Genomic DNA, 19,663 nt, shown 5'->3' on the forward strand with positions numbered 1-19,663 from the left:
CTTTAATATGATGTATAATCTGACCATTGACCAGTGCCTGTGACCCCCCCATGTAAATACCCTCATAATGAGGGCCTTTGGGGGTATTTTGAATAAATGAATAAAAAATAAATATATCACTTGCCTCCCAAATTTTCATTACGATCCAAACATTGTATAGGTAAGCTGAAAACTGTGGGAGAAAAATGTTCTGAGAAGCACCATTGTCAATCTGATTGTGTTAGCAGTTCCCGCTCAGCAGGAAAGTTTATTTGGCAGGACTTGGCAACTATTCCATGCAAGTGTCATGGGATGCTTCGTATTACTTGACCTAGGCTGCCCAAGGTGTGAAGCAGCAACATTGTACTTTGGCCAAAACTAGAATACTGGCGATGGAAAAGTGGAAACGATTGGCAGGACATGTGGGATTGCACAATGAAAACATTACTCGTTCTGACGATGGATTTGTAGGAGGAACGTGACGGCGGTCGTACGAGCCTTGCCGTCGTTCCCTACTCAGAAGGGCGAAGGCGGCGAGCCGAGCGGCGGCTGCGACGACCAGCATGGCTAGCTTTCAGAACGAAACTGCGTGTGCCAAGCTTGCGCTTCGAGCACGCGCTGCGCTTCTTTATTTTCTCTCCTGTTTTCTGCCGGCACCAAGGCGCCGGCCGGCTGAGAGCGCCAACCAAAGCGCTTCGCATTGCGGCGTCGGTGGGCGCTACAGGGCGCCCCACCTAGACGGAACATCTAGGTGGGGGGCCCTGTAGCGCCCACTCGCCGCGTTTCTTGAGGGTCTGTGGTCAGTTCAAGCAGTCGGCGTGAAGGGCACCGAGTCACTTCTACAGAGCTCAGGTGGGCGGCACTGGGTGTTACATACCGGACGTGGGGCCCAATGAATGGACGCGGTTAAGAGGAACGCGTTAACTTGAGGCGATGGTCGGCACGTGCGTCCCGAGGCTTTAGGAATGGCGAAGTCCGCGAGGCAAAGGGTGTGACGACAGAGTCTCCGCGTGCGTTGCCGGCGGTGTATCGTGGCATGGCGTGTAGGGTGCGAGCACGATCCGGCGCAGCTAACGACAGGGTGCTTCGCGAATAAGCCTCAGGCTGGCCAGGCAAAGGGGGGTAAACGCAGGAGCATCCGGTGATTTGTTGAGGACCCCTGACGTGGGAAGCAGCGGGGGTCGCAGAAAGTCGTGACCAGCATCCACGGTGGCGATAGCCGGCAGGGTCGGAAGCAGGGAGATCGGCACGGTGCCGAGCTCTCGCGCCAGCTCGGAGCCCGGCTCAGCGGACGGCGTGGACGGGTCGGGTGTCGTTGTCAGAGAAGTGATGCCGTTGGAGACGGAGCCGATGGCGTGGGGCAGGGAGCCGGCGTTAGGTCGGCGATGTCTCCGCTGCCACATGTCATCGTCGGTGACGATAAAGGCGATGAGGTGGCCTGAGGTCGACGACATACGGGCGCAGGAGCAGGCGCGCTTGGTGCTGGCCGTGAGGGTGCTGGTGGAGAGGAGTCGCGTACCGTGTGGTCAACCTCTGGAAGAGGATGGTAGGCAGCGCCGAAGATGTTGAGGACGGACTGCCGCAGTTCGTCGTACGGGCGCGGGCCAGGCGATGGAACGCCGAGGTGGAGCTGGAGAGCAAGCGGCAAGACGTCGAGGAGTACCGCGTGCTTGAACTCCTGGATCCGTATGTGCTTCAGCTCCAGAGCCGCCTCGAACTGGGCAAACCATGCGCCGACGTAGCTGGACGAGAACGGCGGCAGTGGTGGGTCGAACTGTAGCACCGGCCAGGTGGCTATGGCAGCGTGTCGCTCGGTGCAGGGCACGTTCTCCCGGGTCACCAATGTAGGAGGACTTGACGGCGGCCGTACGAGCCGTGCTGTCGTTCCCTACTCTTACAGAAGGGCAGAGGCGGCAAGCTGAGCGGTGGCTGCGACGACCAGCGTGGCTAGCTTTCAGAACGACACTGCGCGTGCCGAGCTTGCGCTTCGAGCACGCGCTGCACTTCTTTATTTCCTCTTCCGTTTTCTGCCGGCACCAAGGTGCCGGCTGAGAGCGCCGACCAAAGCGCTTTGCACTGCGGCGTCGGTGGGTGCTACAGATTCTTGTTCCTTGAGATAGACGTACAACTTGACTGTGTGGCAGGTGGCCGAGGTCAATAGGCCATCAGCGTCAGGAGACCGGGCAAGGAGGTAGGGACGAAGATGTTGCTTTTGAAAAAACTTGAACGCTTTATTTGCAACATGAGTGAAGGGTATTCGAGATCAGATGAGGGAGAGAGATGTAACAGGGTGCATGGCAGGGCCACTATAGCCTCGATGTTACAATAGCATTCATCAGACCTCTGGTGGGTGAGGGGTTTGGCACAGAGTCACGTGACAAGGCCCCTGAATTTTCTACGAGGAGGTCATTCATTTACCCCAGGCAGGGCACATCGTTGCTGGGCAAGTGGTCTTTTGTTTCCACTCTCTGCATCCAATTTACGGTCTGTTTCTCTCACTTTCTTTTTAATTACTCCTGGTTGTCTATTTACACTTTCAATTACCCTGTACTTGGCTAGCAAACTTTCCTGACCTCTTCCTACATTCTGTGTCGTGCTTTTGAGGTAGATACAGATACGTGAGCACTTTAGCCACCCATTTATTTTCATCCATGTTCCCGAGTCTCTTCAAAACTAATTTTAGAAAATTTTTTCAAATCTAATACGAGGAAACGTGACACAGCGCCACCACCACATTTAAACCTTCAGACGTCACAAAGCACTCGTGCAAAAGCATGTGCGTCTCTCAGAGATTTTGGGATGAATGCACCCCGGAACCCACTGCCTTCCCCACCGTTGCCCTCTCCGAGCGTCTCAGAGGCCCACGGTGGCTGCCTTTTCGAGAGCGCGCGTCGTGCATTCGTGAAGGAGCCGCAGGCACGGGCCAATCGGCGACGGCCAGTCAGCAAACGCTCTCTCCTCCTCCGACCTGCCCTTTCCCTCCAACGGGAAGGCCAGCGCATGGCCTCCGAGATTGCGCATGCTGGCAGGGTTCACTCTGGCCATCCCACGGAGAGAGCTCAGTGGTGCACGTGGCCAGCTTCTTCTCCCCATCGGGGCGCCGCAACAGATTTTCATGCATCGAGGAGGCTTTCGGGCATTACGGTACTGTTACTACGGCTTGGATGAGGCGAGATAAATGTTTTGCACTGTTATGCGATCCCTTACCGATTTGGAAATTGTGGCTTATGGTTTACGAGAGGCAAAGTGCATGCAAGGGCCTATTTATTTTCAATTGCGGTTGTTTTTCTTTACACACATACTCCCACTACATTGCCGTTGGTATGTAGAAGTAGAATATATGTCCGAGAGTTTGTCATGTGCTAGAAACAGCCTGTAGTACTTTCCAATTTGCGGGTTATGTGTATTTTATCACTTTTGTAAGCTGGTTTCAAAGCTTTGAACGAGTGCTTGCTGGGGTTGGCGCTTTCTTTCATCTGCATTTTTGCCGTCGTGATGGGGCGTGAAGCAAGACATATAAGGCATCTCCTGAAACTTCCCCAGGATGTGCGTGACAAGAGCTTTAGCAGATTCATAGTCTTGAGGTACTTTGCTTTAAGATACTTCAGGTGTGGGACAAAATTTAACCTGCAGTCTAAAATGATACCTAGAAATTTATGTTCATGACTTACAGATAGTCGTTCTCCATTGAGATCTATTACAGGGTCCGGAAGTACACCTCTCTTGTTAGAGAAGAGGACACACATACTTTTTTTGAGGGTTTAATTTAAAACCGCTCTCGTCTGCCCACTAAGACAACTTATTTAAGCCAAGCTGTACCTGTCGCTCAGATATTTAGATTACATGATTTGTAACCTATTTGGATGTCATCCACATATATAGAATAAAACATACTACGTGGCATGACAGTATACAGAGTTCATTTTGATGATAAATAAAGTACAGCTCAGCCCCTTGAGGTACACCAGCCTGTTGCGTAAATGGACAAGACAAGACTATTATGGCTATACCGCCTGACGATGTAACAGCGCCGTCCCGGTCTTTCCGGGAAATAGCGTATTGCTGGAGAAAGTTTGTGTAGATTTAAGATGTGTCTCCTGAACACACAGCACCTTCGGATTGTATTTGCGTAAAAGTTCTTTAATGTCATCGAGGTTGTGCATAAGGCGTCTCACATTCCAGCGTAATATTTGTGTACCCATACTGTGTTTTCAGGGCTGTGTGTCAAGATGAGTCAAGTTGACTTACGGAGCCTTTCCAGGCCCCGTAATCCAGGGTTTGTCTTTCTTGGAGCAGTCGCGAGAAACACGTTGCTCCCGAGGCGCTGGATGGCGCGCCTGGGTTGGGGTTGTGTCCATCGACTCATAGGAGCTGCTGGACATCCCCAGGGTGTTTTCGGGATGTGCCTTGCCTCAAAAAGCAGGGCCTTGGAGGCCACCAACCCAGAGGTCGATGGGCCCTCCTTCATAGACGGCACAGCAGCAATGGCTGCTGTCGCCTGTGGGGCTGGTGGCATTGCCACGGCCACGCTCCATGTGGCCAGGGCCGATGCCGGAGTCTGCTGCGGTGTTGCCCCCTTACACACCGCACCAGCATACCCTGCGGTATGAAGAAAAGAAACACGCTTCTGTGCTTCTTGGAAAGATATATTTTCTTTTACTTTTAGTGTGAAGATGCCTTTCTCTTTTTCCACGTAGGGCAGGAGCGAGAATATGCCGTATGGTCACCATTGCAATTTGGACAGTGCAGGGCACCAGTACAGTTGTCAGAATTGTGTTCATGATTGGCACATTTTGCGCATGTCAGTCGGCCTCGGCAGCTTTGTGAGCCATGGCCGAATGTTTGACATCTGAAACATCTACGCAGGTTGGGTATATATGGTCTTAATCGGATGTTTGGGTATCCTATTTCGAGGGTATCTGGGAGAGTACTGGAGACAAATGTTAGGATTAGATGCTTCGTGGGAATTTCAATGTTGTCTCGTTTATTCTTTATTCATTGGACTTGTCACGTTTTGTTCTTTCCAGCCCTCGAGGAGCTCTTCTTCGGTCAAGTTCAGGAGGTCTCCATCAGAAACTACTCTTTTGATGTGTTCATCGATCGGTGCGGAGTCACCGTGATTTGTACATCACCGAGTGTTACGAGATTGGAGAATTTTCCATGCTGGTGCTGGTCGCAAACCTCAAGAAGGAGGTCGCCGCTGGCCATTTTCGTTACCTTGTAGCCGGAACTTAGTGCATCAGTTACACATTTGGCAACAGTGAATGGAGAAATGATTCTGGTGGTCTTTTCGGGGTTTTCACTATGAATCACGTGAAATCATGGGAAGGTGTCTTTGCGTTGGCCAAAAAAGTTCAGCGTTTCTTCGGTGTGCCCTCTTTTGATAAGAGGCCGATCAGGCAGACGAAGGAAGGACAATAAATGCATACATAATTACTTAATTTTGGAGGCTATGCCAGCCACCCACCACCGAGCCCAACAAGGGGACGCCACGAGACTCGAAGGAGACCCAGACGCCAGCTGTACATAGCAACTATAACCTAATATAATAGACCCAAGGTTGGATAAACAACACCTCGGGGCGCAGCCGGGCACGCGTGCCGGATTACACAGCTGGGGAGCGTGCCGAATGGCATGGCCGGAAAAAAACCTAGAAAAATGCTATTACCCGCGCAACTCTTGGCACGACGAGTTCCCGCTTTCAGAGCGCGCAAAACCGAAACTGGTAGGCTGCAGCGACGAGCGTGTAGCACCCACCGACGCTGCAACGCGGGGCGCTTTGGTCGGCGCTCCCAAACAGTGCCTTCGCACCGACTGTCAAGGAAGTAAACAATAAAAAGAAATGCAGCGCGTGCTCGAAGCGCAAGCTCGGCACGCGCAGTGTTGTTCCAGGAGCTTGAGACGCTGGTCGTCGCATCCTCCGCTCGGCTCGCCGCCCTTAGTAGGAACGACGGCACGGCTCGTTCGCCGCCGTCACGTTCTTCCTACAAGCGCAAAGCCGCGCCGGCGCGGCTTTGCGCTTGTCGCTGCAGCCTACCGGTTTCGGAGTGGGCTCTGGCAGCGATCTCAGACATATACTACATTATATACGCCGATGATATTGCCGTATGGAGTGTTCACAACGACCTGCTACGACAGGAATCCGCCTTGCAGCAAGCACTCAACAAAGCCGACGAGTGGTGTCAATCGATAGGACTGACACTTTCAACAGAGAAGACGCTCTACATGTCAGTTGCGAACAGCTGGGGCCGTCGACGGCTTCTGGACACATCTACCTGCATCTATCTGGATGTGCTCTCACACCAGCTCCCCAGCTACGCATACTAGGCGTCGTCATCACGGCAAATGGCTCAGCAAAAGGTTGGATCCGCGAAATTAGGCAGCAAGCGCACCGGGTGCTTCATCTGATCAGACGCATCTTCTCCAAGGCTGGGGGAGCCTGCACTAAAACTGCCCGTTTACTCGTCTGAACAGTTCTGCAGCCTCGTCTTATCTATTCGGCTCAATTCCAGCACCTCACGGCTACAGATTGGGCCCGTCTAGAATGCATCAACAGGGAAGCAACGCGCGTCGTTACCGGTCTTCCACGATGCACGCCAATCCTGACACTTCAGGAAGATGCGCAACTAAACACTATTGACGAGCTGATTCATCAACGCCATCAAGCAAGGGACCTAAAGCCATCCTTTCTGCAACCTGCTGCTGACTTAGCGGCATACATGGGCAGTCCGGTTTCTACCTCGCCATCTTCCTTCCACCCTGGGACCACCAGCAACTTACCGACAACAAACCCATCGGCCGCCTCCGAAATCCGGACCCTCGTCCATGGGCTACCTTCCGCCGCCACATGGAAGAAGCCGATGCCGCACTTCCGACAGGTTCACTGGTGGCCTACACCGATGCGAGTTGCACGGACATGCAAGTGGTTACGTCCACCATGGTGCAAGGGCGCCCATCCATAAGTGCTAATTATGTGTACCATCTGACAACTCCGGTACCATCGATCAGTGCTGAGCTTTTGGCCATACGAGACGCAACAAACTTGGTAACAGCTGCTTCCACGTCACCAGCACCGGTTGTAATAATACGCACTGACTGCACCTCAGCCATAAAGGAGATTCGGAAGGTTTACAATGCCCACCCTGTCGCAGCCGAATACAGTGGATGCCACGGGACACTATTTCTGCTCACATACAAGCTGACACCGCCACCCACAGTGAGCTGCCACTAGCTGTGGAAGCACCTTTCCCAAGTGACCCCCAGGAGGGCGATTTCCTCCACCGCAAGGAGATTCTCCGCCGCACCACACGAGATTTAATTCCACCATATGGTTCAAACCTCCCAGGCGGCCTTACACGCCAGGAGGAGGTGGTGTTGCGGAGACTCCTTGTGGGGGTGGCACTTACCCCATCGGTCACCTATGCCTGGCCACAACACCTCCGTGGATCATTTGCGGATACCTGCCCATATTGCCCAGCTCGAGCGTCCGCAGCAACAATCAAACACCTGTTGTGGACATGCCCTGGTCTAAACCAGGTACGACGGCGCTACCTGCATACAGTGGGCCTTCATCCTACGCGACCGCCGGACTATGAATCATGGCGCTATGGAAGCTACCATCGAGCACTATTGCTGTTCATCGCCGAAATCGGCCTACATTTCTATATTTAATGGTTTATGCCGTTGGGCGAACTATCGAAAAAAAAAAGAAAGAAAGCGGGAACTCGTCGTGCCAAGAGTTGCGCGGGTAATCGCATTTTTCCAGATTCGGAAGTTGATATGACTTGTACGGAGAGCTCGCTTTAATAGGATGAACCCACTGAAGCTGAAAGTTTAAATGTTAATTCGTAGACACACCGGGTAGCGTGTTTCTATTTGCACCCAAGCCCAGTGCTCGAAGGCTGGCCACCGGGTATGTAATAGCCTAGCGTTCAGTGTATGCCACGTGCGCTGCGAGCATTCCGCCGCACAGCAACATGCACAGTAAACAGATTCAAAAGCCACCGCCTAAAACCATCACAGCCCACATAACGTCCCACAGACATCCGATAATTGTCAAATATCCGAGTGCTGCATCTAATGGACGTCAAGCTGGATGTTTTAAGGGAATAGGTAAAGATCTTATTGTACGATGAACCTCTCTTGAATGAGATGGAGGGGGGAGTCCAGATGTTAACGTTCGATAAACATCACCTTGGATGTTAGAGGGAAAAATACCTATTTTAACGTGCGATAGACATCCTAACGTCCGAAAGCGACGTCTGCAGGACGTCCAGTCAGCTGCCCTTTTTTTTTTAAAAAAAAAGGTCGCAGTTTCACCTGAAAGGCGAAGCATCAATTGCGATAGCGAATTAGTAGAGAGCTATTCGGAGTAGGGATAGTAGTTTTATCGGCTGCATATACTTGGACACATCCGCTTACTAACTGAATTAACAAGCGTGGTGTCAGCGCGCACATGCAAACATGAATAGATCACATTGAATGACCGCAGACAACCACTGTCAAAACGCTGGCAGCAAGCGCTGCGCGAAGGTTCGTGCGGTCTATAGCTTCAACGGAAACTGAGCGGCGAATGCACAGCGCATACAAAGGTCAGAGCCGTGTGGAGATCGCTTTCAAGATAGGTGTGCGCGAGAGCCCGCACCGACGCAAAGTACAAGCACAGTTGTTGGCAGAGTAGAAGCTGCCTCCCACCCCTCCCTCCCTCTCGCGCTGCCTTCCCGCTTTCCTCCTCCTTTCTCCTTTCGCGTGGGATATTGGGTCGCCAGTTCCCTTGGCACCCGGTCGCAAGATACGCAGTTGGTGCCGCACCTAAACATCACCCCCCCTCCCTCCTTCCCTCCCATCCCCCACGGCCTTTCGCACGACGGCACGACAGAACACGTCGCGTTTGTTAGAGAGGTTTATACTCGCGGACAACTTTCTGTGGCAATGAAGGGAAAGCTACGGAGACAAAGCGCGCACAAGCGTTCTGAAAAGAGTCCCGTGTTTAAATCCACGTTAGTATAGGCTGGAGAAGAGAAAACAAACACCTTATTACACCATAAACACCGTCGTTTGGCCGCAGCCAATGACAGCGCGCCTGGCATGTGACGTTTTCTGACGTTCCTTCCAGACAGGCGGGCCGGTTTCTCGCCGCCTCTTTTTTTTTTTTTTTCTCATGCCGGCTGCAACAGCATTGCTACAATTCGTTTCTGACACGAAATAGTTACCAGTTCGGTAAAATTATCTCGAACCTGTACCTTTTCTGCAAAGCAGCGCCTAGTACTATCACTCAGCTACTTGCGAGATCGGCCGGGAGCCGCGATGCGACAGCATTTCACAGGTAGACAGCACACACCGACTGTCTGAGCGAGGCTACTCGCTTAGCTTGCACGCTTGCCCTTCGCATCGACGGCATCGAGTAGTCCAAGTGTATTAAATTACGGTTAACCTACGTGTACAGCGGCAATCGTGTTGGCAAAAATAAGCGCACTTCGACGAGCTCGGACTGTATCGCAAGAGCCGTCGGCCGTGGCGTCCGCCGAGCTAGGCCTGCCGGCCCTATCGCTGGCTGTTAGAAAACACACCGGTCAAAACACGCAAGTGTTTTGTCGCTCGCAAAGACGTAATTTTAGTGACAGTGTTCGCGTAAAGCGAAGCCGCATTGCGCAAAGTTGTTTATTATGTATTTCTCGACGAGGATATGAAGTCTTCCGAGCGTACAAGCTGGGGCGCAAGATCTGGGCGGAGCTTAGGCGCCGCTTGCTCGTTCGGATGCCCGTCCCGCGTGCCCCGAATCGTCGTATGCCGCATGCCGGAGCATGCGGCGCCGCACGTCGGATCGGACGCCGAATCGTACCGTGTGTTTCCTGCTTACATACGGCACGCGGCGACGATTTTATCGCCCTTGGACTTTATACGGAACCTCACAGCGACGGCAGAAATCCGCTTGAATTAAGTGCCCATATAATTGCTATTGCAATAAAAAAGCCGGCCACGTGACACACAGTGCAACTGACGGTGGTCTGCCCTGGATCACCATAAGTGGCACTTCAGTCATCGGAAAGGCAGGATGGTGCCGAGTGAGCTCCTGAACAACAATTTGCAATGTGGTGAACGCGGTCTAAATTGTGGATCCAGGAACTCAAAGAGGTGCAACGTCATGCCTGTCTAGCATATACCTCTACATCGCCATTGATCTCCGTTGTTTTCGCGGGGCGCGCCAAACACACACGCGTAAAAGCCTGTCAACCGTGGTGATCTCCAGTGGACGTCGTAAACTCCGGAGTCTGTTGTACCACTAACATCCCTCGAGCATCCGTGGTTCATTGGGATGTGCAGCTAGGGTGTGTAATGATAGATACGAAGACCTCATAAGATAGTTTGCACGGACGTCATCGCAGACGCCATCTTCAGGTACCAGCAGGCCGAGAAGCGGCGTAATCAAGAAACATGACACGCGCGTCTTGCGTCGAACGTCACAGCGATAACAGTGATAAACCTGTGAAAAACAGTGTGCGCGCGTGATTATACGGTGCACTGACGTCATCGTAGCCGCCATCTTTGGGTACTAGAACGGTGGGATCTGCATCCGTGACGTCACAGGAAAACTATACTCACACCACATAAGACACGCATAAAATTGATAGGCGGGCCTGTGACGCACAAGCCTCGTGGTCGATCTGGGTCTACACTATATCGACGCGTGTGCTCAAGGCAGACGACAACGACGATGGGGGGCATTAACGGACTCCGTCTAGTGGGTCGGTGGGATTTTGCCGACGACGACGTGTCTGTGATCTGTTTTGCTTGAACAGGTTGTCCTGTTGTTCCTGAAGAACGTCTCCGTGTCTTCTCTTGGCGTTGTACCGCGTATTGGGGCTCAAGAGCAGGTATAGTCGCGAACGGACGACAGGGTCACGCGTCCGCCAGCACATTTTGCCTCGATTACCATCTGGCGCCTGAGGACGGTCGATGGGAAGAATGCGACTGCTCGACCTCGACAAGCGCGTCCAAGGAAAAGAGAGGCACAGCCTGAAATAGCCGCCGCCGAGGAGGAGCTCGGCCGGGGCTATTTCCGACCTCAGCTCGGACGACCGCGTTCGCTGGGGCCCGACGGCGGAGCCGCGGGCTACCGTGCCGTCCACGCGGTTTGCGCGACATCACCTGCGTTGCCTTCCTTTTGTGCTGCTGCCTTGAAATGAACACGGACATCACATACGCCTTCTCGCTCACTGCCACCGAGAGGGTCTCGACTCCGGCAGGTTTGATGCCTTCGGTAGCATACGAAGATTTATTGGTCGGCTCCTAAGAAGGGGTTTTGCGTGCCAAAACCACGATCTGATTGTGAGGCGCACGCCGTAGTGGGGGACTCCGGTTTCATTTTGACCACCTGGGATTCTTTAACAGGCGTCTTTGCATTTCACCCCCATCTAAATGCGGCCGGTATTTGATCCCGCGGATTGTATTTGCTGGATTGTATTTCTATGCGGCTGAAAGCACGCTCCTGCATGATGTGCCGATTCATTGTGCCTGACGCATGTGTATGGAACCACGTGTCGTTGACGTCACGCTGGTTCTACTTAAACTGCTGTGGAAATAAAGACGGGGCTTTTTCGCCTGCCGGCGAGTTGGATGACAGTCGTCTCCGTACGTATTTCGCCGATCACGCACTGATAGCGGCGGGCGCCGCTATGACAACCTCGTGCTCAGCAGCGCAACACCGCAGGCATCCACGGCGGGTATTGCACCCATTGTGGACTTGTCACACAGCGATAACCGTCATCTGCCTTGCTAGCTTTTCCTTTGTTGAAACTCTGCGCTCGCTACTTTCCTGCCGAGAATGCTATGTCACGCTGACAACCCACATGCCGTTAGCAAACGGGAAGTATACGGGGTGCGCAGCGTTATAGAAAGGAAAGGCGGCAAGACGATTATCGTTGTGGGACAAGATAAGCCCCAAAGGGTGACAGCGCTTTTCAGAGTGTGGGAACAACCGACGCCGTAGCCCATTCGGAAGTGCAACGCACGCGTGTATAGCGGATTCTTGGGTTCGGCTCTCACCGCGGCGGAAAGTTGCTTTTAACAGCGAAGCTGTTTAAGCCAGCCGTAATTTGTGGTTCGTATGAAGAAATAAAATCTTTCTTGCCGAGCCGCGATTCGAACCCGTATACTCCCGGTTCCAAGGCGAGCGTCGTAACCACTTGGCTATTTCTTTTTCTTTATTGCCGGGCTTCGACACAGTACAACAAATGAACACACAACAATAGATGTTGCGCCAGATCGCTCAAGTGGCCAAATTGCCACTGAGGCCACACGGTCATTTTAAAACTCCCTGAGCACCACCAAAGGCTTCAGCCTTGACAGCCACTCAGGAACATCTGTTTGCGCTTTCAATGTCTCCAGAAACCTGTGTACGCTTTCGCGGAAATACATGCGTGCTGGTCTTGCGTCTATGCAACGTCTGTGCGTCTATGCAACACGCAGTGACGGCCGTAAGTCCGAGACGCGCGAAAAGAAATTATCATGAGTAATAAGATGAAAAGTTCAGGCGTACTTCCGGAAAATGCTGGGCTACGATCGCCCAGCTTCGCTGTTTCAAGCGTTGCGCGGCCGAGTGCAAGGTTAACAGTTTTTTTTTTTTCTTCCACTTTCATTTCCATTAAACTTACGATTTTCTACACTTGAATTAATAACGACACAAATAACTTTCTCTACAATCTTATGCTCGTTAATACACTTGCGTGTCCGGCTTCTCGTACCATGAATTTCATGATCACAAGCTTCAGTAAGTCAATTCTCAAACGACGATGATGGCAGCTTCAGTACTTTTTTTCATTGGGCATTTATGTCGTCCTTTCACGTGACTGAGAGGTTCCTGCAGAGTCTGCGAGCCATATTGGGGCACTTGTAGCACCTTTCCTCGACTTTCGCAGACGGTGCGATGCGTCTTGGTGCGACTACTTTTACGCATATATGTACCACGCCATTTCTCGAGTGACTTGGATCTTGCTGACCCCGAAAGAAATGTGCTTTCGATTGGTAGGAATAGCAAGAACACTTCGGTATGGCAGCGATTACTCAGACAAGCTGGGACAATGGTCCTGCAACGTGTGCTGTGTGTTCAGTGAGTGCCTGTTGTGACACATGCCGTTGACGGGACCATTAGGTTCATGATCTCACCGTACAATTTTCTAACAAACGTGTGCTAACTTGGGCCGGTTGGTACACGCATAATTTGGCGAAGGAACAGCGCTTGCGAGTGGAACCCTTGTCCCGTTCTGCTGGAGCCGAGAGACCCATTCTTCCAGGCGCATTCAAAGATAGGCATGATTCATTTGTGCTTTCGAACAAAGATTCACGCCTTATGGGCGGTGTACTTATCGTCCGCTGTGGCTGGCAGCATGCTCAACAAATGCAGAAGCAGTGCATAACGTCCAGGTGACGAGGGACAAAAAAGAAAATAATGGTGCGCCATTTGGCTTTTCCCCCTGCGATACGTGAGTGGTCTCCCCTTCGAGCCTGTTCTGTGGTGCCCACACACATTCGGTCACACAACGTGAAAAAGATGGGAAAGCGCCGGGTCTTCAGCACATGCCACGTGGACGCGGCACCGCTTGTGTTATGACGTGGAAGGCCAGACGGTCCCTAACTTAATTTTACGTGCCAAAACCACGATCTGATTATGAGGCACGCCGTAGTGGGGAACTCCGGACCACTTTAACGTGCACCTAAATCTAAGTACACGGGTGTTTTCGGATTTCCCCCATCGAAATGCGGCCGGGCCCTAACTAGAGATTACGGGAACATGAGAATAGCGTTGGAAAACGTGGCTTCTCTAGGTTATCAGAAAATGCCTTTTAGCATGACAGGGTCGTCCACTCTTGGTACGCGCCGTGTTCGGAGTGCGGCCACGCTGCGCCGTGTGCGTCCGAGTTCGCAATAAAGGCTGGCGATATTCAAAGAAAAAACTCAGCTCTGTGGTATTTGTGTGTCCTTGTATCCGTCGCGCTGTTTGAGTAACCCTCAAAGATGTTACTAACTGCTAAGTCCACAAGAATCGTCTGGGTTCAACTTACTTTCTTGGCCTGAACAAGGAACATCTTCAGTGTTATTGTCGGATAGTGATCCTTGGCTTTTTTTTATATCTTTTTGATAATAAAATACTGAGTAACCTATCACTCGTGGCGATTACAGTAGGGCGTTGTTTATACTCTTTTCGTGCCTTTCGTTCTAATCTTACTATTTCCCTTGCCACCCAAGGGTTGCATTTCCGCAAAGCTTTTCGTTTCACAGGTACAAACGTGTGGACGCATTTTAGACCCAGACACTTGAAATCCCTCACGCTCGCTAGATTCACACGGTTTGAAATACAGCCCTGCAGTTCATCCATTATAGCAATATCAATGGCACGCGAAAAGATGTGGATCCTTGATTTTGAGTTCGTGGATTCCATCGTTAGGTACACAATTTTGTGGGCTCATTTGTCTTGGAAAACTTGAGGGTTTCCGCAAACAGCCGCATTAGCAAGAAAAAGGGTTGATCATGTGTCGCTATGAATACGGGTAGGTTCCCCGATAAAGTGCACAAGTTCATGAAGTATTACAATATCGGTGAACGGTTCGGAGGCACTTGAGAGGGACCAGGAAAATTGTTATGCCAATTTACAGATGGTGCATTGAAGTCGCCCGCAAGTAGTATATTGCAGTGCTTATTCCCATAAGCGCATAAAAACTCGTGTTTTTTCGAAGAAGACATTGTCGCAATTTGGAGGCCGGTAACATTAATTGAGAAAAATTTTCACAACACACAAGATTACTTTTATATCAACGTTTCCTTGAATAGAACTGCAATGCCACCTCCACGGGAGTCACTGTCGCATCTTTAGATGACGTAACCGGGGCTGTTATTTCACACATCCTCAGACAGAAAAAGTCGAGTGCACAAAAGGGGCATAATTTCTAGATTGCAAGACATTTGTAGTGTATCGCATTCCTTTCTCTTGTGGGAAGCAATACATCGGTCAAACCAGTAGGTGCGTAAATGAGCGGTGGAGAGAGCACAAAAGAGCTGCCGCCTGATAGGAATTTCTCGCCCTCCATACCCAGGTTGCCGTGTTTTATTTGATAAGACCATTATTGTTATAAAGAAGAGACCACGGGGGGGGGGGGGGGGGGGGGGGAAGACCTGGTGCCGCTTGAAATGACACGCGTCTATTGCTTCGCCGCGGCAAAGATGGGTGCTTTTTGAAGTCTCCCCGCGCGTTGAATTCTTGATTTGTCGCGCAGAGGTGGGAGCTCCCGTCGCCTCGATCATAGGCACGTAGCACGGCACAACACCCCAGAGGCTCCGGCAACAGTCACCAACGCCGCACGCGTTTCGTGCGAACGCGGGCAAAACGCCGACGGCGTCGACAACAGTTCTACGTGTTGCCGGTGCTGCTGCATGTCCAAGTTTATACAGCTGATAAAGCTACTATCATTACTCCGTGTAGCTCTCCACAAATTTGCAATCGCAATTGATGCTTCGCCTTTCGGGTGAAACTGAGACAACTTTTTTTAGATCACATTGACTTTTTCGGGGAATCGATCTGCTGTCGTCGACTTGACCTGCTTCAGAAACTACACTGAATAAACTTGCTCGAAGCAAGTACCCATTTGGCATATAACGTCTTGCACCACCCCATCTTTTAACGCCTTTAAAATTTGATCGCGAAAAGAATTCCGTTAAGGATGACCCAGCATTCGTAAAACCGTAAAGCGATCTTGAATTCGTAAACATTAAAAAAAGAATCGGGGGAGCTGGCAGGTATGCATACGTGGAAGTGTACTGCGGACCGGAAGGTCATCTTGTATGCATGTTGTACCTTCCAGTGGGCATATATTGAAGTGAGCGCCAATGGGGCTCTTGCGTTGCCCAGGGGGCGCTGCAAAAATGGTGCTAAAAAGCGCCCTCAATCCGAAACTGGGTAGTATCAAGCTCGGTCGTCTGCTTCGGAAAGCACGTTTACAATATGGACCCGCCACTTTCGGTTGTGTTGTACCACGGCTTGCAGCGAATATCGGGCGCCGAAGATTTTTCCATGGGTGGCATGCTGCGCAAGGGCAAGAAATTATGCAACGCCGAATATGTGTACGCCGTTCAAGAAATAAGCGGCGAAGTTTTAGCGCGATGTCAATCGCAAGTGAAGCGAGTCACGCACGTGCGAAGTTGAACTTCAGGTAAGGTTTGCACGCTGCTAGATTCAGGCGCACAAACGCGAGGAAATGCTTTCTATAAATGAATTCATAGCAGCGATAAGCAGACATGTGTACGGAACTGCTCGAGCGCACGACGGCAGCGGTCTTTCAGCATGCCGTGGTGTACGAACTGCTCGAGCGCACGATCGTACGCGCCGCGACGGCAGCGGTCTTTCGACAGGCCGCGAAACGGCGGGTCTCCTGCAATCTTTGTTGACTGCATGCCGCTAGACAAGTAATTATGCCTGCGCTGTAGTAGCGGCCATCTGTCCCTTTAGCAATTGATAAATAACTGATGCAATGCATATGAGCTCGCAGTAACGTACGTATATACGTGCAAATCGCGCTTTAGCGCGAGCTCGTGCGCTGCTCGCTTGATGTAGCTTTTAATGACAGCACTCGAACATCAATGTGCTGTAATCAATACTACCTTGCTGTGCTGCCTCAACGTACTGGCTTGAGGTCAAGGATGAGCACATTCAACTCTCTAACCTGTGCAGTGGGGTAGTGAATTGTCACCAAATCAGCCCGACCATTTGTGGTCATTTGCACACACCTGGTCACTTCACCACTTCGCACCGGTCGAATTGTTAATTGTCGTTGTGGCCGGGTCTCGAATCGTGAATCACCAGCCATGCCTGCTGCTATGTCGGTCTTCCATTTCGCGTACCCAGCGCGACGAACTGCAGTTATCCAGTGCACCCGACGCTCCGCAGCGTGAGGCCTTGAAGGAAAACGGTAGAATCTGATGTTGGGATCCAGGTCTTCTTGTTCATGGCAGCCCACGACGCAGCAGTAACGACGGTGACGCTTTTTCGAGGCTGAGATAGGTCTCTCCGGATCGGCGTCGCCGATGTCTTCTGCTTCCAGCATTACGGCACACGGCGAGTCCGTTTCCAGCTCGCAGCCTGGTCGCCATGGTCTGTGAGAAGTGACGAGCCTTTTCGCACTCGAAACAGGGCAGAAAAAAGTGCGAATCGACGCAAAACGCGGGCTAGAAACGTGCTTCGGCCCGGCCACGGCTCAATGCTATGCAAGCTGGTACTACCCAGATGACGTTTTTCGCCGCCACCAGGCGCCGCTACTATAGCATAACTGTGAGTCGGCCTAGTTGGAACAGATCCATTTTCTTAAATTTCTGTGCGCAAACAAACAGGGACGAAGAAAAAGGAGACACAAGTACGAGCGCACAAGGAAAGCGCTCGTCCTTGTGTCTCCTTTTTCTTCGTCCCTGTTTGTGCAAAAAAAATAAAAAATAAAGAAAATGAAGCCGCTACTATACCTCAAACTCCAGCGCAAGACGCCCATAACCCGCCGTGGTTGCTCAGTGGCTATGGTGTTGGGCTGCTGAGCACGAGGGCGCAGGATCGAATCCCGGCCACGGCGGCCGTATTTCGATGGGGGCGAAATGCGAAAACACCCGTGTACTTAGATTTAGGTGCACGTTAAAGAACCCCAGGTGGTCCAAATTTCCGGAGTCCCCTACTACGGCGTGCCTCATAATCAGAACTGGTTTTGGCACGTAAAACCCCATAATTCAAGACGCCCATAACAGATTTAGAAAGGTAACGGCTACAACGAAGTAGCCCCTTCAAGCTCGTTATAACGAGGTTTTACTGTACTCTAAACGTATCCGATTCAGTACCGTGACGCATCATATATGGTTTCAAAAGTCCGCATTCGCGGACCCCTGTAACTCGTGCGTTTTGCAATTACGCCTATAAAGCGCATAACAATGAGGACCGAAACTTAAGGCGCTCACCCTGCGCTTCGCTGCGCGCTAGCCAGATGTTACACTTGTGCCGCGGCGCTTCGGCGAGAATGCACGCGGCTGTGAATGTAAGCGGAGCTACAGTGGCTAGTCCGAGAGCAGCGTCGTTCCGGGCCCGCCTCGGCGAGACACTGCAGTACAAAGCGTGTTCCGGTATGCAAGTGTGCACGCTGGCCGTGCTGTGCACTGAAAAAAAAAAAAAAAAAAAAGGGGGGGGGGGGGGGGGTTCCCTCACGTGGACCGGCAGTCTCCAGTGACAGACCGGACACGAAATGATGGACGAAACAGCGATGTATAAAAGAGGATGCTGCATGCCTTGAGCTAGCGAAGTTCCGGTAAGCGCTACTTTTGTTTCCGTGTAAAAGCGTAACTTTCTTTTTACAGTGCCATTTCATTTCCCTCTATTATCTTTTTTTTTTCTAAGATTGGTGCTAAACGGCTTTAGCTGGCTCGTTCTGGTACTTTGCGAACTACAACGAAGAATTTACTTAAGCGCGTACCACACGGTTTAGACGGGTTCGAGGTCATTGACGAGCGAAGAGGGCCGCATACAGAGCGGATGAACTATAGCGGTTAACTCGTGACCACGACAAGTGCACTTGCAGCGTCCTTTATTTTTTTATTCAAGGTAAATACGAGCTTGGAGGACAACACCCCGGAATGCGAAGCTCGATTCCGCGCACCTCGTGCGGACTGCAACGAGCCGTAGCTCATTAGCATACCGTAAGCAGGCTCGAAAAACGGAACAGGCGCGGCTTCCGGCCGACACGAAGCCCCCGAGGCGCGCAACCATGCCGAGTGCAACGTACCCGCGGCGGAAAGGAAACCCGCTCGGTCACACGAGAAGCCGCGTGGATGTCGTGACGCTTTCACGGTCGGCACAAGACACGCGCGCAGGATTGCGAACGCAGGCACTGAAACTAGAAACCCCGATGCGGTACGCAGAGTCACGAAATACCAGAGGCGAACCACCGTCCTTACGTGAAACTGGTAACCTTGCATAAGCGCCGTGAGATCACAAGTTGAGACACGTCCTACATGAGCTACAGCAAGCCAGGCTTGTTTTGGTTAGCAACAGCCAGGTTGCATTTTATAGCGCACGCCGTTTCTTAGAATTGATGCTCGCAAAACAAGTGCAGCCACGGTGGTGCCTCCCACGCGTTCTACAGTTGTAATGCCGTCGAGCAGTGTCGGCGTGAAGGAACGGCGCCGCCATTCGACTATATAATGCAAGACACTGCAGTTGGATTGCCACCATCGTCACATGTGGGACTCGGGAAAACGATCGGTTTGTCGGGATTATACGTAACTCGATTCGAAATACAGAAATACTTTTCAAGACATCTTGCACTACGTGTTCAGGATACGCGCTTCGTCACTGTCAGGTGCGGTAACGGCTCGCAACGAGCTATACATAGGTTGCACGGACGTCATCGCGGACGCCATATTCAGGTACCAGCAGGTCGAGAAGGGGCAAGGAACATGACGGCAACAAAAAGCGCGTCTTGCGTCGAACGTCAGAGCGATAACAATGATAAACCGGTGAAAAACAATCGCCGTGAAAAAGCAAAACAGTTTGCGTTGCACTGACGCCATTGTAGTCGCCATCTTTGGGCACCAGCGCGGTGACATATGGTTGCGTGACATCACATGAACACTATACCCTCACACACACTGTCACAGCTGTCCCCGA

At 51.7% G+C, this 19,663-nt stretch overlaps 1 protein-coding gene across 9 annotated transcripts in view; it reads right to left on the reverse strand.

Moving 5' to 3' along the window:
* The window catches only part of LOC119455311 (amphiphysin-like), a 160,852-nt gene that overhangs the window by 97,573 nt on the left and 43,616 nt on the right, over positions 1 to 19,663 (reverse strand). The gene's annotated exons all lie outside the window — the stretch shown is intronic.

Source organism: Dermacentor silvarum, chromosome 6, assembly GCF_013339745.2.
Source record: "Dermacentor silvarum isolate Dsil-2018 chromosome 6, BIME_Dsil_1.4, whole genome shotgun sequence".
Taxonomy (NCBI): Eukaryota; Metazoa; Arthropoda; class Arachnida; order Ixodida; family Ixodidae; genus Dermacentor; species Dermacentor silvarum.